At 38.6% G+C, this 18906-nt stretch overlaps 1 pseudogene; it reads left to right on the plus strand.

Moving 5' to 3' along the window:
* The first annotated feature begins 17721 nt into the window (after positions 1-17721).
* On the plus strand, positions 17722-18588 carry LOC129030839 (purine nucleoside phosphorylase-like; annotated as a pseudogene).
* Positions 18589-18906: the final 318 nt, after the last annotated feature.

Below are 18906 nucleotides of genomic sequence, written 5' to 3' on the forward strand. Positions count from 1 at the left end.
GCTGCAACATATTTGTGCTCTAGGGTTGCTGTTGCTGCCAGACAGGATGTTGCCTGCCCCACCACTATTACAGGGACAAATTTAAATGTGCAAACTCAGGAAATGTTAGGTGTAAATGCAAGAATTAAGAGAGTTCCAGTAGAGTGACATCTATTTTTAAGACATGCAACAAGTGGGTGATGAAGAAATCCGAAGAAGAATCAAAGACTAAAACAAGCAGTAGGGAGAATAGAAGATAGTAAAGTATGGGTATACAGCAGTGTGGTCCAACAGCACTGAGATCATAATTTAGAGCAAAGACCATGAATTTTTATAGACCCAGGTCAGGATGTAAAAATTGAGAGGGCTGCCAAAGCTATCTCTTTTTTTTTTTTTTTAAGTGAAAGATCATAGGTATTAAGGATGTTTGTAAGAGTTTGGATTGAACTGATGGAGCAGATAATCTAAGACTAAGAAGAAAGGAAGTGAATTCTGAAATTTATTAACATTGGGGAAAGTAAATGGGTCAATGTTCCCCAAATGTCAAAGCACCAATGAATAAGAAATAATTGAATAAGTTATCCAGTTAGGGAGTAGGGCGCTTGCATCTAACATATCAAAGGTAAAGCTTCTCTGGAAGACAAAATATGCTGGATATGCTCATGAAAGGTTGTGGCTTTGGTGGTTTAAACAGAGACAAACTCTTTGGAGTAGAGGTCAAGAAACACATGTGTAATCAGGTAGCCATTAAAGTCACCAAAATAATGTTAGACCTTGCATGGTAAGGAAGAAAAAGAGCCAGAGAGCAAAGAAAGCGTGAACAATAGGGTGATTTGCAGTTTGAGAACGTAGAAGAAAAATGTAAAGGTTACTCTAAAATGCCTCTTTTTACTCTGTAGAAAATGAATTACATAAATATAAAGTGCCTCATCTTCCCATGACACACCCAGCAGGATCCCTTTATGGTGTCAAATGTCATGGCAAGTTCTGAGCTCATACTGGCAAATTCTTAATGGGAGTTCTTGGAAAGGGGATAGTATGAAGTAGATTTAAAGAAGCTAAATGTTACTTTGAAGTTACCTCACCCTTTTCACTGAAGTTGAGAGTCGTCTAGCTATACTCTTTATTAGTCCAATAGTTTAGTGTTGTCATTAGCTCCAAGAAATAAAGGTTATCCCTGCTTGGAATCCTCCATCTATTCTTTTCAAACATAATCAAGATGGCAATTAGAAGAAATCACTTAGTTTTTGGAATTCAATTTGATTTCAAGTATTTTACAAAACATAATGCTCAATGAACTCTATTAGTATTCAGAAAACAAATGTATCCATTTTTTTTTTCTCAGCATACATTTATTCCCTCAAAGTGACGTGAAAGGTAATTGGGCTAAAAAATTAATTTAAAAGCCTATATTTGTTTCCTACTGTGAAGGATGCACAAAAGCTAGAGATATAACCACTGTGGTCCCAATCTTGGTAGCTAGAGAACTGTCAATGTTTACATATCTAGTTGAAAAAGAGAGCAAATGACTGAAATTAGATTTCAGGCACTGAGCTAAGTCCGAACTGTAAGATACTTGAGATGGTTAGCCTTTCTCGTAAAATGAAGACATGAAACAGTGTTCTTTGCAGAAATCTTTTTCATTCTCATTCATAGGAAGGTGGCAAGAGAATCAATGTGACATTTGGGAGTGGGGTGGCATTTGGGCCAGAGAGCAGTTGCACACCAGGATGACCACTTGAGAAATTTGGCATTAGTACATTAGCATCTGTCTTGGAAGCCCAGCAAAGTGCCAGATGTTGTTTGCGAAATAATCATTTTCACATGCCTGGCATTTGTTTCACATACTATACAACGGAACCTCATGAACATTCACTGGCATAAGAACAGTGCCCGCCATTAAGAAATATATGAGAGGAAAAAAGGAGGATCCCCAGAAAATTATTTTATTATTGTAATTTAAAACTTTTTTGAATAATTCCTTCTTCTTTAATATGCCATGATAGACTCTGAAAGTTTCATTAGAGCAATATTTTATTTATGTAATTAATAAGATGTCTTATGAGATAGCAGTTAGGTACAATTGCAAAAATTTATTCTTATAATAATACTTAGTATCTACATACCATTTTGAATTCCACAGCCATTTTGCATTTATTAATTCACTTCATCTAACAAGCATTGCTGTGCGTGTAAGACATGGAGTGATCTTGACTCATAGGATCCAGAGAGGTCATAAGAGATCAGGAGACAAGCGATAAGAGAGGTGACAAGGCATTCTCTGAGTCACCTAAGTAAATTCATGCCCTGCCAATAATAACAACAGTTGTATGTGAATCCAGTTCATCCTCGCCCTAACTTCAAAAGTTACAAAGTTACCTAATGTGTAATGCCAAACTTTGAGACAAGAATTTCTTTTTCATTGATTATTGTAACCAAATGAAATGACAAATAGTTTTCCAATTAAAAAGAGGAATATGAACCCAGCAAATCACATACACATCATAAAATGTGGTGAAAGCATGCAATACTGGCTCAGAAAAGTTCTTTCTGGCTCCTTTGTGCATTTGGCACCCCACATACTCTATCACAAAAATAATTATTTTGGAAACTCTCAGAGCCTGTGGTCAGTGCTTGCTCCTGTGGAGAGCCCTGGCATCACCCTGCAAGTTAGCCAATGCACATTTTGGAAAGCTCCAACTGAGTGCTCAGTAGTGAGTTCAGTTTTAAAAGAAATACAGTATAAATCTAAAATATGGCCTTAAGGGCTCACAAACTAGTTGTGGGAAGAAGATTAACCCTGATGGAAAGGGGAAATATTAAAATGATATTTGATGAGAAGACCCAGGAACACTCAAATCCTGTCCTCAGGTTGAGATGACTCATTACTGTGTAACAAACTATTCTAAATGAGTGGAGGAAAACAACACCATTTTATAATTCTCACACACTTTGTCAGGAAGTTAGATAGGGCCCTAGGTGGATGGCTTGCCTATGCTCTATAATGCCAGGAGCCTTAGCACTGAATGCTGGAGATGACTTAAATTGCTGGGAACTGGAATGATCTAAAGGTTTCTTCCTGCATGTATGTGACCTATCTGGTTGGGATGACTCAAACGCTGGGCTCACCTGAGCTCAACAGTTGACCCGGCACCCACATACATCTACACTCATACAATTGTGCTGAGCAGGCCATCCCTGCATCTACACACAATGCCTATTCCAGCTTACTCTTAGATAAAGTAACGCCCAAATCACATTAGCAAAAAGGAAGGTAATTTTTCAGGTTTCTTCCCCAATAAAGAGGGAGACACACATTGGAAACTGTAGAAAAGATAGAAAAAAATTGTGTCAGTAAAAGTTTAGTCCAGAGAACAGAATCACTCTAGGAAAGAATTCAATACAGAGAATTTGGAGTCTTTGACAACCTTTGTGAGGGATGGGGGAAGAAATATCAGGGAGGCCACTGCTGGCTTTCAGGAAATCAAAAATATAGGAATTTTAAGGATGCCACCATCAATGATTTCAGCTCCCTTTAGCACGAAATTAGGTGATTGTCAAAAGGATCTCTTTTGAAAACATCAAACAAAACCTCATGCATGCCATCTGCCATCACACACACACCTGGGAATAATGACTTCTCTTTTCTTACCAAATATCAAAGAGTATCTTTCCCTGGCAGAATTTAACATGAAATCTGCTGGTGATAGCCTCTAGAAAATGCAGTTTCCAAGCTTTTCCCCCAAAATATAGAGACGAGTGTGGCATGGGATACAGACAATGTTGAGTGGGTGACAGACAATCAAGCAGAGTGCAATTGTATATTTCATTCAATCTAAGGAACCATCAATGGTAAGACAAACTGATTTGCAAGACATCAATTGCATTAAAAATGGCCAATGGTGTATGCAAGATGCTCTCCAATTTTAGAGATACCAAAATGTGAAAAACATACATATGGTAAAATTGATAAAATGCAGTACATTTAGAAATGTGTGCTGATAGACAATGTTGGTTGCCTGTTTAACCAAGCCCTCTTTCATCCTTGTTAGTTAATGGAAGACTCTAGTTTTATTTGGGTGTTAATGTTTTAAGCCTCAGAGTTGAACAAGAATTTGTCTACATCAGCCTTGCTGACTCCATTTCTTATTGCCAGTGATTAATCTGGGGGTGGACATTTGTTCTGTTCTTTTATGTGACGGTCAGTCAGATAAGGCCAAGGAGACATGGGAGAGGCATAAGAAAGCAAAGTTTATTATACTCACAGGTCCTAGAGAGGGGGCTGCCACATGCCACTGGGGCCATATGGGAAGTGCCAGGTTTTGGTCAGGTGGCAGAAGACACGAGCTAGGAAAGAACTTAGGCCAAGTTCTTTAAAGGAAAAAGCAAGACAGGGCAAAGTAAATCATGTAGGATTGGCTAGTTTGAATAAGTTCTGTTGGCTCTAAGCTAGAAAAGTGGTCTAGTTGCCTGAAACCTGGCCCTGGGATAATTAAGGCAGAAGAATATTGCCTCCTGGGTGTATTTCTGAGGTATATGGGCCCAACAGAGGAGATATGACTCTGGATTGGTTAGTTTGCACATTAAAGACATGTCCTCAGCAGAGCCCTTCAGCATCTCCAAGAATCCTCTAGACCCAGGAGGGACAGTCTCTTCAGCCAGAAAGGTTTTTGAGATTTTAAAACATAATAATATAAAAAAATTACACACACACACACGCACACACCAGCATTTAACTTGGTTCTACCCAGAAGAATATCAAAGGACATGGGAGAAATATTTTCCTTGCCCACCAAAAAATAAACAAATGGTAAGGAACAGCAAGATGAGGAAGCCCCTTTGCTCACAGCTCCTTTTTCCTTGCTTGGAGTGCTGTACTCTCAGAGTAGGATGCTTGGGGCAATGGTGGTCATTTTACACTTGGGATGGGAGACAGCCTCCACATGATGAAGATGGAAAAACAAAGGGACTATGAGAATCTGGGTGCAGATGACACTGTTGAGCTGGTATATCAATCCTCTAATGTTTTCTCCTTATATTTATTATTATGTCAGATGAATTCACCCTTACTTTTAATTAAGTATTACGTTATTTACAGCTGAGCATATCCAAACTGAAACATACAAATGTGGACAGATTTCTGTAATAGCAGCAACCAATTTTTGGTTGGATTCATAGATCAAGAAGTTGTATATACAGAGGATAGCAACCTTCTCTGACTTTAGAAAACTTAGTACCACTATTTTGTGTTATGGCCATTTTATATCCTATTCCCATCAATATATTTAGCAACAGCCACTTGAATATGAGAAATCCAAGATCCAGGTTACAATGTGTGTAAAGTTAGGCAGATGCATACTATTCTGCTCTTCAATGTTATTCAACCTACAAAGAAAAAGGAAAAGAAAAACTGGCTTTCTTTATTGTTCAGCCTATGTGGTATAAAATGTGAATACCCTGGTATGATGACCTGAATGTTCATGTTACCCCAAAATTCATGTTGAAATCCTAATGCCTAATGTGATGATATTAAGAAATGGGGCCTTTGGGAGGTAATTAGGTCATGAGCTTGAGCCCTCACAAATTTAATCAGTGCTCTAATTATTAAGGCACACAAAAGAACTCTCTTGTCCTCTTTCCATCATGTAAGAATTACAACAAGAAGATGGCAGTTTGTAACCTAGAAGAGGGTCCTCACCAGAACCAATCATGCTAGCACCCTGATCTCAGACTTACAGCTTATAGGCCGCTTGCAAATATATTTCTGTTGTTCATTAACTACCCAGTCCATGATATCTTTTTATAGCAGCTTGAATGAACTAAAACACCCTTGGTTTTTATTTTGCCATTCTAGTCACCCACCTAAAGACAGAGTTCTCAGATTTCTTGGTGTTTCCTCATCTCGAATCTAAATTCCTGCAGAAGGGCCACTGTTTGGTTGGACATCCTCTGTTAACAGTCTGACTGGGAGGGGGCAGAATGTCAGTGACAAATGAAAGAAAATGGAGAGGGAAGGGTGAGCAGCAACTGATAAGATCTGCCATTAAGGGGAGCTCTTGGAGTTAGGCCAAAGATCACCTGGTAAGGGAGCACTGTGGTTGGTCACCACAGGTAATAAGAAGAAGGAAACGTAAGAATGACTCATTCCTTATGCTGTGCAATTCCAGAACAAGTGTCTTAGTCCATATCTGTGTTACTATAAAGGAATACCTGAGGCTGGGTAATTTATAAAGAAAGGAGGTTTATTTGCCTTATGGTTCTACAGCCTATACAAGAAGAATAGTGCCAGCATCTGCTTCTCGTGAGGTCATCAACCTGCTTGCACTCATAGTGGGAGGTGAACAGGAGCCAGCATACACAGAGATCACATGGTGGGGGAGGAAGCAAGAGAGAGGGGAGGGAGGTGCTGTGCCCTGTATAACAAACAGCTCTCATAGGAACTCAGAGTGAGAACTTACTCACCCCCTTCAAGGGAGGTCATTAATCTATTCATGAGGGATTTGCCCCCATGATCCAAACAACTCCCATGAAGCCCTACCTTCAAACTTGGGGACCAAATTTCAAATGATATTTGGAAGGGACAAACATCCAAACTATAGCAACAAGATACATACTGTGGCATCGAAGGTACCAATACAGGAAAAGTTAGGAAAATAAGAGTGCTCCCTGGAATACCCAGGACAAAGCTGAAGACTGTGCTCTCCTCTCTAGCAGTGTTTGGAATCTTGAACACATCTACTTGGAGCATGGATATTTCAATTACGGCAATATTGTATGATTTAGGATACCTTGATGTTCTCTGACAAATTGCCCCTCTTCCCTCTGGCAGACATTATATTTCTTCAGCTTAAATCTTTATTCTCAGATTTAAATTCACTAGACAGCAAGTACTTTATACAAGTATAAAACCATGCATATAGCTATATAACTTGCTTTCACAAATTAAAGTCTCTGGGCCTCACCTCTTGATTCAGTAGGTGAGGATGAGTTGAGGTGCAGAAATCCAGCTGAATCTAATGCAAGTGGTCCAAGGACTACAGTGTAAGAAATATGGTTTTATATCCTTTAGTGTGAATGCAAGTACCAAGGGCAAGTCTACTTAAGAAAGTCCTCTTAAGTTATGTAGTTCTGGAGAGTGAGATATAGAAGGGAGGGGTGGGGTTAGAAGGGGGAAATAGCATAAAAAGAGGTTGAGTTGCCAGGTATAGTTCATACGGCTAAGTCCCAACACAGATTTTCCCAGATGAGTCAGGAAGGGTAGGATATAACGTCCAGAGAAGTGTTCTATTACAAGTGGATTTGATCACTGGGAGTTGAATGAAGACCTGTCTTTATTAATTATTCAATATTTGATACCCTCAGTCACCTCTGCTATGAATTTGAATTAAGAGAGGGGCAGAAGCTCCACCATAGCCTTTTGTCTTATGCCCAGCCCCAAGGAATGCTTTCAAGCAAAAACTGAAGGGGGAAAAAAAAAACTCAAAGAGGAGATGGAGACCAGCTGGGATTTATTTTGGTGTGTCAGCTTGACACAAACATGGGTGAAGGCCAGATATGGATTGGTGACTCATCCACATTTAGATGCAGCCTGTGTAAAATGTTTTCCTTTCCGCATCATGGAAGCAAATCTGAAAGCTTTCACTCAAACCGTGGAATTTAATTTCTTGCAACAAAAAATGACCTACCTCCTAGAACAGCTTTTAAAAGTCTCTCTTTGACTTCTGCTTAGTTTCCAAATCTTACTTAATTACGTTTTGTCTAATTTCAACATAGAAACAACCAAAATCATGATCATTTTGCCTCGAGGTAATCCTCTGCTTCTGCATGCATTGTTTTTAAATAAGTATGAATTAAAGTTTGGCTAATCATTAGTACCACATAATCCTTTCAAAAGAGACTTTAAATACTGCATATTCTTTTGAAAGGCACTGAAATTACAGCCAAAATGCCTGCATTGTGGGGGTCAAAAGAGGTCAGGAGAATCCGTTAGCCTGTGTCTGTGGTCATTCACTCCTTGAATATTCATTTTGAAGAGGAGTATTACCATTTTCGGCAAGCTTTCAGAAAAAGCAAGAATTCTAATATTAAGACTTTATCCTCTGCCTTCAGACTTTTTTGTCCAACATGGCTTTTTAATGTTCATGATAAAACCAGTCAAAAAAATTCTCCTTGACTGCAGTTGTAATGTGGACATTCCTGCGCATCTTAACCATACATACCAAATGAGGTCATCATAATGCACAGACATGAAGATCCAGGGATTCCTGATCATCGTCACAGCATCTGGATGACAGGAGATGTGAATTTTGGTGGCAGATAGTTCAAAATTATTTATTGAGTAATTACTATGGGCCAGGCTTGAGATATACCTGTGAGACCAAAATCCACCCCATGACTTCTAGTAATTCATATCCCTTTTTAATTCCCAGCTTTCCCATTAAGAAAGATGGAGAGAATTGAACTGGATCTCATATAAGGTATAGCTTAGCTCTATAATTCATTAGATTTAAAGAGCTTGCAATCCTTGTGAACTGTCAGCAAGGGCATGTTAGTGGGTACTGGTAATAAGAACATTTAACGAACGAAGGACTTCAAAGGGTCTTCAGCATTTTTATCATTCTCTACAATTACAGATGATTATCTTTTTAATCCAGTTAATTAAAAAGGACACCCAGCCAATCCTAGTGACAAATGTTGTTTTATTTTCTTGCATTGTTTTGTCAGGAATAAATGAAAAAATTACTGTCATAAAAAAAAAATGTTTCCCTGGAGGACAGAGAAAAAATTCTTTTGCAAGTAAGCACAGGATCCCTAATGCCCCAAACTTGGCGGTGATGAGGAATAGTCCCTGGGAAAATAAAGTCCTGTTTTATTTTTATTTATTTATTTAGATACAGACTTTCACTATCACCCAGGCTGGAGTGCAGTGGTGCAATGATAGCGCACTGCAGCCTCAGTCTCCTCAAACAACACTTCTACCTCAGCCTCTTGAGTAGCTGAGACTACAGCCCACCCTACCTGGCTAAAAAAATTTTTGTTTGTTTGTTTACATAGAGAGAAAATCTCGCTATATGTCCCAGGATGGTTTAGAACTTCTGGGCTCAAGTGATCCTCCTACGTTGGTCTGCCAAAGTGCTGAGATTATGAGTGTGAGCCACCATGTCTGGACCAAAAATATCATTTTAATTTTTTGAGGAGATCAAAATGCTGAAATCTTAAGCTTACATTATCAATCAACAATATGATTTTAGCCCCCCCAAATTAAAAAAGTAATCAAGACAGGCTTTAAGACTTTGATGGCAATTTTAAAAGGAAAGGACAGAATCATATAGTGTTTTTACCAATCTTCAATGTTAAGGGAAAAAATATCTTCAGGAATCTCATTGATTGATTATAGAAAATTTTTATTTTATACTAAATTATGTTTTAATTATTTTCAATGTTGCTTCTAGTTTATTTAAATATAAACAAGCTATAATGGATGAAAGGGTAGATGACTGGTTGATTGATAGACTGATAGATAAGTAGAAATTTAGGTAAAATCCTGGAAAGAAATATTTATTTATAAATGTGAAAATGAAAAATATCCCTTTGGATTTCTGGCCATAGTATAAAACTAAAACTATTTTCTAAATAGTCATTATATTTTCCCTCAAGTTTTAAGAATGTTTGTTTCTAGAAGTAGTATAAATTAAATTAAACTTTTTAAAAGTTGAGGAAGCAAAATGTAGATAAAATTGCTCTCTGGAGAAATCTGACCTATGAAGTATTAGGAAACAATTGTTCCTACATTCTCCATTTCCCTCGATTCTCCAAACCTACTTGCTCCTTTCTCTTCTTACCTTGTCAGATTACTTTGCTCATTCTTCATAAAATGGATAGAAATCACAGATGGGAGCTCCCTTAAATTCCCTCCACCACATCTACAAAGCTGCATCCACCTTCTACTCCAACTCTTCTTGTGCATAAGAAGTTTCTCTCCTCCCACCAAAGGCCGGTGCTCTCTATCACCCTCTCAGGGACCTCACTCAGCTATTATTCCTTCTATCTCCCACCACCAACTCTTGAATCCTTCCAGTTAGATATCAGATATGCTCTCCATCTCTCATGTTAAAAATGCTTTCCTTGAATCCTATAACCGCCTCCAGCTATCTCTTAATATCGTGACTCTATTTCAGCGTGAATCATACCTCAAAGAATTTCTGTGTAATATGGTTCGGCTGTGTCCCCACCCAAATCTCATCTTGAATTGCAATAATCCCCTGTGTTGTGGGAGGTACCAGGTAGAGATAATTGAATCATGGGGGTAGTATCCCCAATCCTGTTCTCATGATAGTGAGTTCTCATGAGATCTGATGGTTTTATAAGGGGCTTCCCCCTTCGCTTGGCTCTCATTCTTCTCCTTTCTGCTGCCAAGTGAAGAAGGACGTGTTTGCTTCCCCTTCTGTCATAATTGTAAGTTTCCTGAGGCCTCCCCAGCCCTGCAGAACTGTGAGTCAATTAAACCTCTTTCCTTTATAAATTAACCAGTCTTGAGTATTTCTTCGTAACAGCGTGAGAACGGACTAATACACCATGTATGCTTGTCTCCATTTCCTACCAATCATATTCACCGATTTTGAACTTGCTAAGGCTGTTTTATTATAACTATCAATAACTTTCACAGTGCCAAAGAGAATGGGCTCTGGATAGTCTCCATCTTGTTAACTCAGTTGACCACAGCATTCTTGAGAAATTTGTTCTTTTTCAACCGGTCATTACACACTCTCCTGATTTCCTCTTACCTCTGGCCATGCCTATCTCAGGACTCTGTGCTCAGGCCTAGGATGTTCTCATTCTAGTCCTGTTCTCGTTCTGTACTTCCTCTATCTACACTCTCTCATAATTAAGCTCATTTCTCTCACTCACCACAAGCTACTTATGCACCTCATCTCTGAAGCTTAACCTTTATAATTACATACACTTCCTATCTTAATATCTCCACTCAGATGTCTCTAAAGCTTCTCGAACCAATTATGTTCAAAACTAAGCCCTCTTAAATTTATTCTTCCACATTAGCGTTTTCCACATTAGAAGCTGATGCCATTATCCGTCTCCTCGTATCAGAACCACATGGAGGGACTCTTGATATGCCCCATTCATCTCCCAAGTCAGTCATCTCTCATCAAGTGAAAATGTTGATTCTATCTACCTCCAAAATATATCTAAAATCTATCAGCTTCTCTTCCTCTCTATTCCCACCACCTGAGTATAAGCCATTATATTCTCCTTCTGATGTGTCAGCTCAGTTCCTACTAATTAGTCTTTTCTCCTCTCCATTCAATCTATTCTCACAGCTATCACCTTCATGTTTTAAAATATATCACTACAAAATTCTTCTGCTTAAAGTGTACATCAGAAGCTTCATTTGCTCATAAAAGTCTGAAATCTTTAGCAGTCATAGACTCCATGTATCTGGCCCCTGGCTGCCTCTGTGGCTTCGCTGAATGCCCAGCTCTCCTCACTCTATTTACTGCAGCCAGCTAGAGCCTCTTTTAGTTCCTTTTTGCCCACGATCTCCTCATGCATTATTCCCTCTGCCTGGAATCCATCCCTCACCAGTCCACCTCTATCCATCTTTCAGGCTGCCTCAGCTAAAGAGTCACTCCCTCATGGGAGCCTTCTTTGATCTTCCTCCACAAGTTTGGATCCCATTTATGTGCTCTTAGAATATCTCATGCTTATTATTGTCTTATTCTAGCACCGCATATTGCCAGGAACATAATAGGCACTCTAAGCATATTTATTAAAGAAAATTGAGGGAAGAAAATTTTTCAAATATTATTTTCTAAAAGGTCAGCATTTAAAGGACATAAACATTGAATAAGAAGGTCTTGGGCTCCTAATCAAGATTTTAATCAATGCTTAATCCACAAGTGATTTCCACAGTTGGTGCCCTCCATGTACATTTCTATAAAATTTGTCACTGGCAGAAGCTAGAACATCCCAGAAACAATGTGGCTAAGTTAGTTCAATTGTTGCTTATATCATATAAACAGTTTGACCATGAAACACTTTTGGAGCAATGTTAGCAGCCTAGAAAGGATTGGCCCACCAAAGCCAAGCAGCTGGGAGCCCAGGCTTGGAATCTGGCACTGCTTGTGATCTTTAACCCTGAGGTTAATAAATGAAATCTATGAAACCTCCTGTACTACTTGTAGAATGTATTTGAAAAAGAAACACTGATTATATTATATATTGTTTTCTTAATGGGAGCCCGAGTATGTATTTGTATGTATTTGTGTTTTGGGGAGAAGGATGTTGATCTCTCATTTTAGTAATATTTGAGCAGCTCTTGAATAAGTCCTTTGTTTATGAGCCTTATAAATGTAGTAATTTATGATAGTTTTGTCTTCATGATGCCTACCAGAATATAAAAACTCAAATTATTTACCCATTTCTAGGACATGTGAATTCAGCCTGTGTTTTGATACTGATCTTATTCCTAGTTTCATCGTTTTTGCTACTATTATTTTCATTTGGCTCACTTAACTTGCTTATTGTAAACTTATTTATTATTATTCATGTGCATACTATATGTATTATATATATCTTTTTTACATTCACAATCCAAAATTATTTTTAAATGTAAGTATGATTGATGAGATTGCAAAAGATCAAGAATATAGATTTTGTATGTTAAAGATAAGCCAACAACAAAATAAAGTAAAATTAAAGTCTCAAGGGATAACAGAATGAAATAATCAATAGGATTTATCTTGGTAGAGCCACAGGAAATAAAGAAGTGATATCAGAGATGAAAAATACTAAAGACTTTTAAATTTTTAAATGTAAACAAAATAAGCAAAGGGTCTTTCACCTCTCAAATTGGCAATGATGTTTTTAAATTCTAAGACCTAATACTTAAGAGGCAGAGAAACACTCTCATATACTGGTCACAAGAGAGTGAGGTAATGCAGAAATCACATGGAACAATTCCTAAAGCAAATCAATAATCTTAAAAAAAACTCACTTTTTTACCTAGAAATTTCCTTTCTGAGAATTTATTCTGAAGTAATATGCATAAAGGTTTACAAAGATTTAGTTTTAAGAATAGTCATTAAATAATTGTTTATGATATTAAAAATATATAAAACATCCTAGATATCTAAGGAATTAACAAGGCATCATATCTAAATACTATGGAATACTAAATAACCATGAAAATTATTATTATAACATAATATTAGCATCAAAGAATGAAAATAATTAGATATTGAGTGAAAATCAAGTTATAAAATAACAGATGCTAGCCCCTTTATGTTAAACATATTACTAAATATACATTTCAGATACATTTATATATATATATGTTTGTGTATATATACACACACGTGTATTAAAATTATCTCTAGATTGTGGTATAAGATTTTTATTTTTCACTGTCTGTATCAATACTAAAGATAAACATTTGTAAGCAGTTGAAGAAGCTATAACATAAGATTCCTGAAATTGAATATGTTCAAGGATAACTTATCCCACAGCCATTTCATAGAACTCCTAGACACTATTTTAGGCATTGTCCTCTTCTCAGGAACCTATATCCTAAGGTAGGTCCATTACATGTAACATCTAATATAGTGTACATTCTTTTCAATATTAAATGTTCTCTTAATCAAAATGAACCTCAGCTAAATTAGTAACAAATTAAAATGTTTTGGGGCGCAATGTGGGGCCACACAGATGAGAACAGTAGAGCTGTCTGGGTAGCAGCTAAAGCCAACCTAGCTAGCCTTTCCTACTGCCTCAATGAAGATGGGTCCAGCCTTAGGGGGCACCATGTCCAGGTCTCTGAGCCCCATCTGGCCAGCCCTGAGTGGAAGTCAGGGTATTCCTTCTGTAGCCTGGGGCATACTTCCCATTCCCAGGCTGAACACATTTTTCTGACTTCTGTCTCCCCAGTTGGGTCTACTCATTAATAGTTTTAAAAACTAGAACCAGATCAGGGAGAGATCAGGTCTAAATCTCAGGAGCCCCTGCCCACCTCCCACCTCACCTGTGGATATGCTGCTGCCCCCCTGAATGAGCTTCAACAGATCCAGCTATTAGTAGAGTGGTCATTTGCATCCAAAATGTGTGGCCTGGGGCGGAAGCAGCCTGATGCCAAGGAGTTGGGGGCTTCATCAAGAGCCACTCCCATTACAGTTCAGCACAACTCTCCCACCCTTCAATGCTTCCCTGCACCCCACCCCACCCTGCTCAACATGTTTACAAAATTCTCTATGTTCCAAGGATCTTTCCCAGTGAGCCTATCCCATGAAAAGATGGCCACACACCACATTCTGCTTTATGCCTCCTTGAAAGTGGGGAAACATGAGCTTCTGGAGTGCTATGCTATGGGTCTGTATCAGTCAGAGCCCAGTCAAGAGACAAAAGCCACTTAGTTATTTAACAAAGAGAGTTTAATAGGTAACTATAGGAATCAGCTTCCATCCATAGGGAACAATTGCTCTCCCTAGGGAGAACAACAGGAAGAAGTGGGAATTATTAAAACTTGGAACATTGAAGCTGAGGTCCTGTGGGTCTGGGACTCAGATCTCTGAAAGATAAGTGTTTCTTGTAGATGATTGTGTCTCTGAAGTGCACACAGTGAGGCTGGTTCTATAAACTGATAGAGAAATTGCAAAGTGGAATCAACTGCTATTACAGAAATGAGCTGCTGCTGCAGGGGTGAAGAAGCATTGCTAAATGATACTCAAAGAAACAGGAATCAGATAGGAGAGCACAAGTCCTTCTTTGGGCTTTGAAGTCTCCCTTCAGTGCCTCTTATTGGCAGATCCTAATAGAGAACAGGTGGAAAAGTGGGAATATAGTTGTCACGTCATAAAGGAGAGTAGAAAAGACTGGGTTGGGAGTGGAGAGAAAATATCTCAATAAGTGGCACAGAGTCTGAGCAGCCCTTGGCTTCCTCTGAACTTCTTATCTGCAGAGATTGCTAGCAGGATATACCTGGGAGAGGCTGAAACCAAGGGCTCAATAAAGCTTTCAGCTCATGGTTATTGCTCTGTGGCTTCCTAACTCTGGTAAGGCTGTGAATCTTACTTGTTTCCAAGCTGTGTTTCAGAATTGTATCCCTTCTTCTCTAGCAAAAGGTGGCAAAATGCTTACATTTTCAAAGCTCTTACTGGAAAGCTACATCTGGAAATCAACCAGTGAGACTACCAAATTCTTGTGATCCAGTCCTATCTCAAGCACCAGTGAGGGGATTTTGCTAAGCCTGTGATGTCATAATTAACTGAGCCAACATTAATCTGGAATGCAATGACATCAGGAATGTGACTCTATTAGCGTACCCATTGCAAAGTTGTCTCTATTGCCAAGCCTGTGGGTATTCCTCCATAACCTTTGAGGGATCTTTTGTGGCCTATCCCTGACCATCTCTAAGAAAATATTTACTTGGGGAAGGTGTTTATGTGGGATTTTTTTCATCCTTTTTTTTTTTTCAAGAAAAAAGAGCTAGATACAGATAATGCTCTAATGTGTGACTGATATCAATAAGAGACATGAAATTTCAGAAAATTGATGTGACAAAGATTGCTTCAAATCCTCATGCTCTAGTGCATCAGTTTTCTGGAACTCCACTGAGAAGACTTCAGAAAGTGTACACTTTCTACTGCAAAAACAAGTCTACAGGTCTTCGCTAACAACAAAGCTAAACAAAGCTTGTTGAACCAGCTTTCCAGCCACTAGGGCGGTGTTCGCTACAGCCATTACATAGCTCTGTGCTGGCACTAGATAGACTGGCATGCCTACATTTCTTTTGTCTTCTCTTTCAGAAAAAATCAGATGCCTTCAGATGGTATACATGATGTTTTATAAACTGATGGAAGAACGACTCATGTGCCTGTGACACTACCATCAAGTCCTGGCCACTGTGAAACTCTTGGAATGCCTTTACATCCCAAACTCCCCAAACTGATGTTTATGTTTGTGCCTTTTTGAGTGAGGACAGGATAGAGAGACAGCATATTTTAAAAGTACCTTTCCACTGAAAAACCTTTTGTTTTTCACCCTTATTCATGTCTTGTTCCTGTAAAATCAAGTATAACAACACTTCCCACTCTTTGTAAATAAGCATTTGACTACATGCATTTTAAGAAGACAATATTGAAAATAAAAAAATTGACTATGGTGACTGTTACTAGTGCTTGAATTTATTTGGAAAAGATAGACTATTTGCTCTAACTTTTTTGCTACCTTCTTGCATTTAGGAATGAAAAATATGTTATGTTTCTAAATGCAATAATATCATAGATAATCCAGTATGAAAGTGTCCAATTACTGATTTTTCTAGTTTATCAACATAGTCTGTTTTTAAAAGGCTTAGTTTTTAGACCTCAGTGGATTGAATTATTCTATTTTTAAATGACAGATTAGAGCTCTTAATTTTATTATTCTCAAAACTCCATTACAGAGAGAGCAGTTTTTAAAAAGCACTTGCACAGAGAAAGTTCCTTTCGTTTTATGGCCTAGAAAAGGATGGCTTTTTTCTATTTTTTATTTTTTGGTTATACTACCCATATCAATGAAACTTTACTCGTGGACGGTGTCTCCCAAAAAGGTACCATTGCTAGGCATTTTTACAACCCCCAAACACACACATGATCAGACACGTACCTACACAGGCACCCACATACACACAGGGCAAGTTCTTTTCCACTACTGTAAACCTTTAACTAGATGAAATTTGAGCAGGGGGCGAAGCATAAAGAAAATGAGAGCTAGAGGAGAAGGCACAACTTCCTAACTACCTGAGGCGAAGATGGGTGAATGAATGCCTAGGGTTCTGACTGGTACTGGCTCGGGATCTTTGAGGCAGGAATGGATAGAAAGCGAGGCATAAAACCTCTACAGAAGTTTTAATATTTATATTGTCAATTCCACCAAGCCTCCTACATCTTTTCAGAAGGTATCTATTTCTTGACTCAAAGTCAGAGAATATCATATGCCAAGCCTTTAAAGGTATTCCTCATTACTGTTCCATCTACCTTATAATTAGTGACAATTCCTCCCAGATTCTGGCATCAGGCTGTCGGTCTTTGTTCCCCATGTTGCTATGAGTTTTTGCCTCTTCCTGTTACTTCAGGCATATTTTAATGAGAATTTAAGAACAGCCATATCAGTGGATTCTATCAAATTCTATTTTGGATTAGCAATTTAATGGAAAACAATCCCAATCAAGAGAGCATTGATCCCCTTTTAAATTCCGGTTAACCCATAATTATAAATAACAAAACAAGAAATAAGAAAGAGGAGATAAGCAATGTGTTACTAAGGGGATTTAAATGAAGAGATAAACCATGCTCCTTGATAAGAAAACTTTATATTGTTAAAAGTCTATTTTCCCCCAAATATTTGATAAATTGTTTCCAATCAAATTTTTGAGAATAATTTTTTTGGGGCTTGACACAATGAGTCTAAAGTCATCTAGACATATGATTCAAAATAATGTTTTTCAAAAAGAAAAATAGCTAAGTGAAATTTACACAAAGAATATTAACAGTTATACAGTTACACAATTCTTAAAGTATAATAAAGGTAGATTAATAGGCAGAACAATGTCTTAGAACATAGAGTTCAGACTAACTGTACTGACCAGACCCAGTGATCACAGTCAATTCAGGTCACCACAGGTCTGCTCAGCAGATCAGAGCAGAGAAGAGCAGAGAAGAGCAGGTTCATTGAGAGGGTGTCAGCTGGAACATGGAGAATGGATACACATATGAAGATTATCAGAGCACTGCAGAATGGCTTCTGTTTCACACCAAGCACTGAACACAGGTGACAGTGATCTGTGGGTCTGAATTAGAAGATCTGACTGACAAATTAATTCAGGCCCAAATCTTTAACAACAGTGAGATGCTCAACTTTTTCCAAAGTACAGTGCCAGGTCATGCTGGTTGACTGGTGTTTGGGTTCCTGAATGGCACAGCATGTGTGATGATGCAAGGAAGGTTCTACATGTATGATGGGTACCTGCTCTGGAACATGACATTTTCACATGAGGTTTTCCAGCTTCTGGGTGGGAACATCTTGGTGGCCACCGATGCAGCTGGAGGGCTCAACCCCAAGTCTGAGGTTGGAAGGATCATGCTTCTCTGTGATCACATCAAGCTACTTGGTTTCTGTGATCAGAACTCTCCCAAAGCGCCCAATGATGAAAGGTTTGGAGTTCATTTTCCTGCCACGTCTGATGCCTACTACTGGACAATGAGGCAAAAGGCGCTCAATTCTTAGAACCAAATGGGGAAGCAGCAAGAGGTACAGAAAGGCACCTGTGTGATGGCAGTAAACTGCAACTTTGAGACCGGCAGGGACTCATCTGATGCAGAAGCTGGGGATGGATGCTGTTTGGCGTGAGCACAGCATCAGAGTTAGAGTTGCATGGCACTGTGGACTTTGAGTCTTTGCTTCTCACTCATCACTAACACAGTCATCATGGATTATGAAAGCCTGAAGAAGGCCAATCATGAGTAAGTATGAGAGGCTGTGAAACAAGCTGCCCAGAAATTGGAACAATTTGTCTCCATTCTTAAGGCTAGCATTCCACTACCTGACAATGCCAGTTGATCAGCCCTGGAGTGGTGTGATGTCTCCCACATCAGATCCAATTAGCTGCTAATTACTTTTGCCCCTTGATGGAATCACATGCCTCTGCTCTTAAGCGGTAGCAGAACAAAGAGGAAGATTCCTGTTCTTCACCTTCCCCACTTTCTCCTACCAGACCCTCCTGCTTTTGCTTAGTTGTCAATTTCTCTTTTGCATAGTTGTCTTATCAAACCAGTTTCTATCCCTGTTTTTTTTCAAGAGCAGAAGCCAATGGCTACCACACATCCATGGATATGCCCAGGATTCGACTTGGGCTTTCAAACTTTGCACAGTAGCTGA

Source organism: Pongo pygmaeus, chromosome 12, assembly GCF_028885625.2.
Source record: "Pongo pygmaeus isolate AG05252 chromosome 12, NHGRI_mPonPyg2-v2.0_pri, whole genome shotgun sequence".
NCBI lineage: Eukaryota > Metazoa > Chordata > Mammalia > Primates > Hominidae > Pongo > Pongo pygmaeus.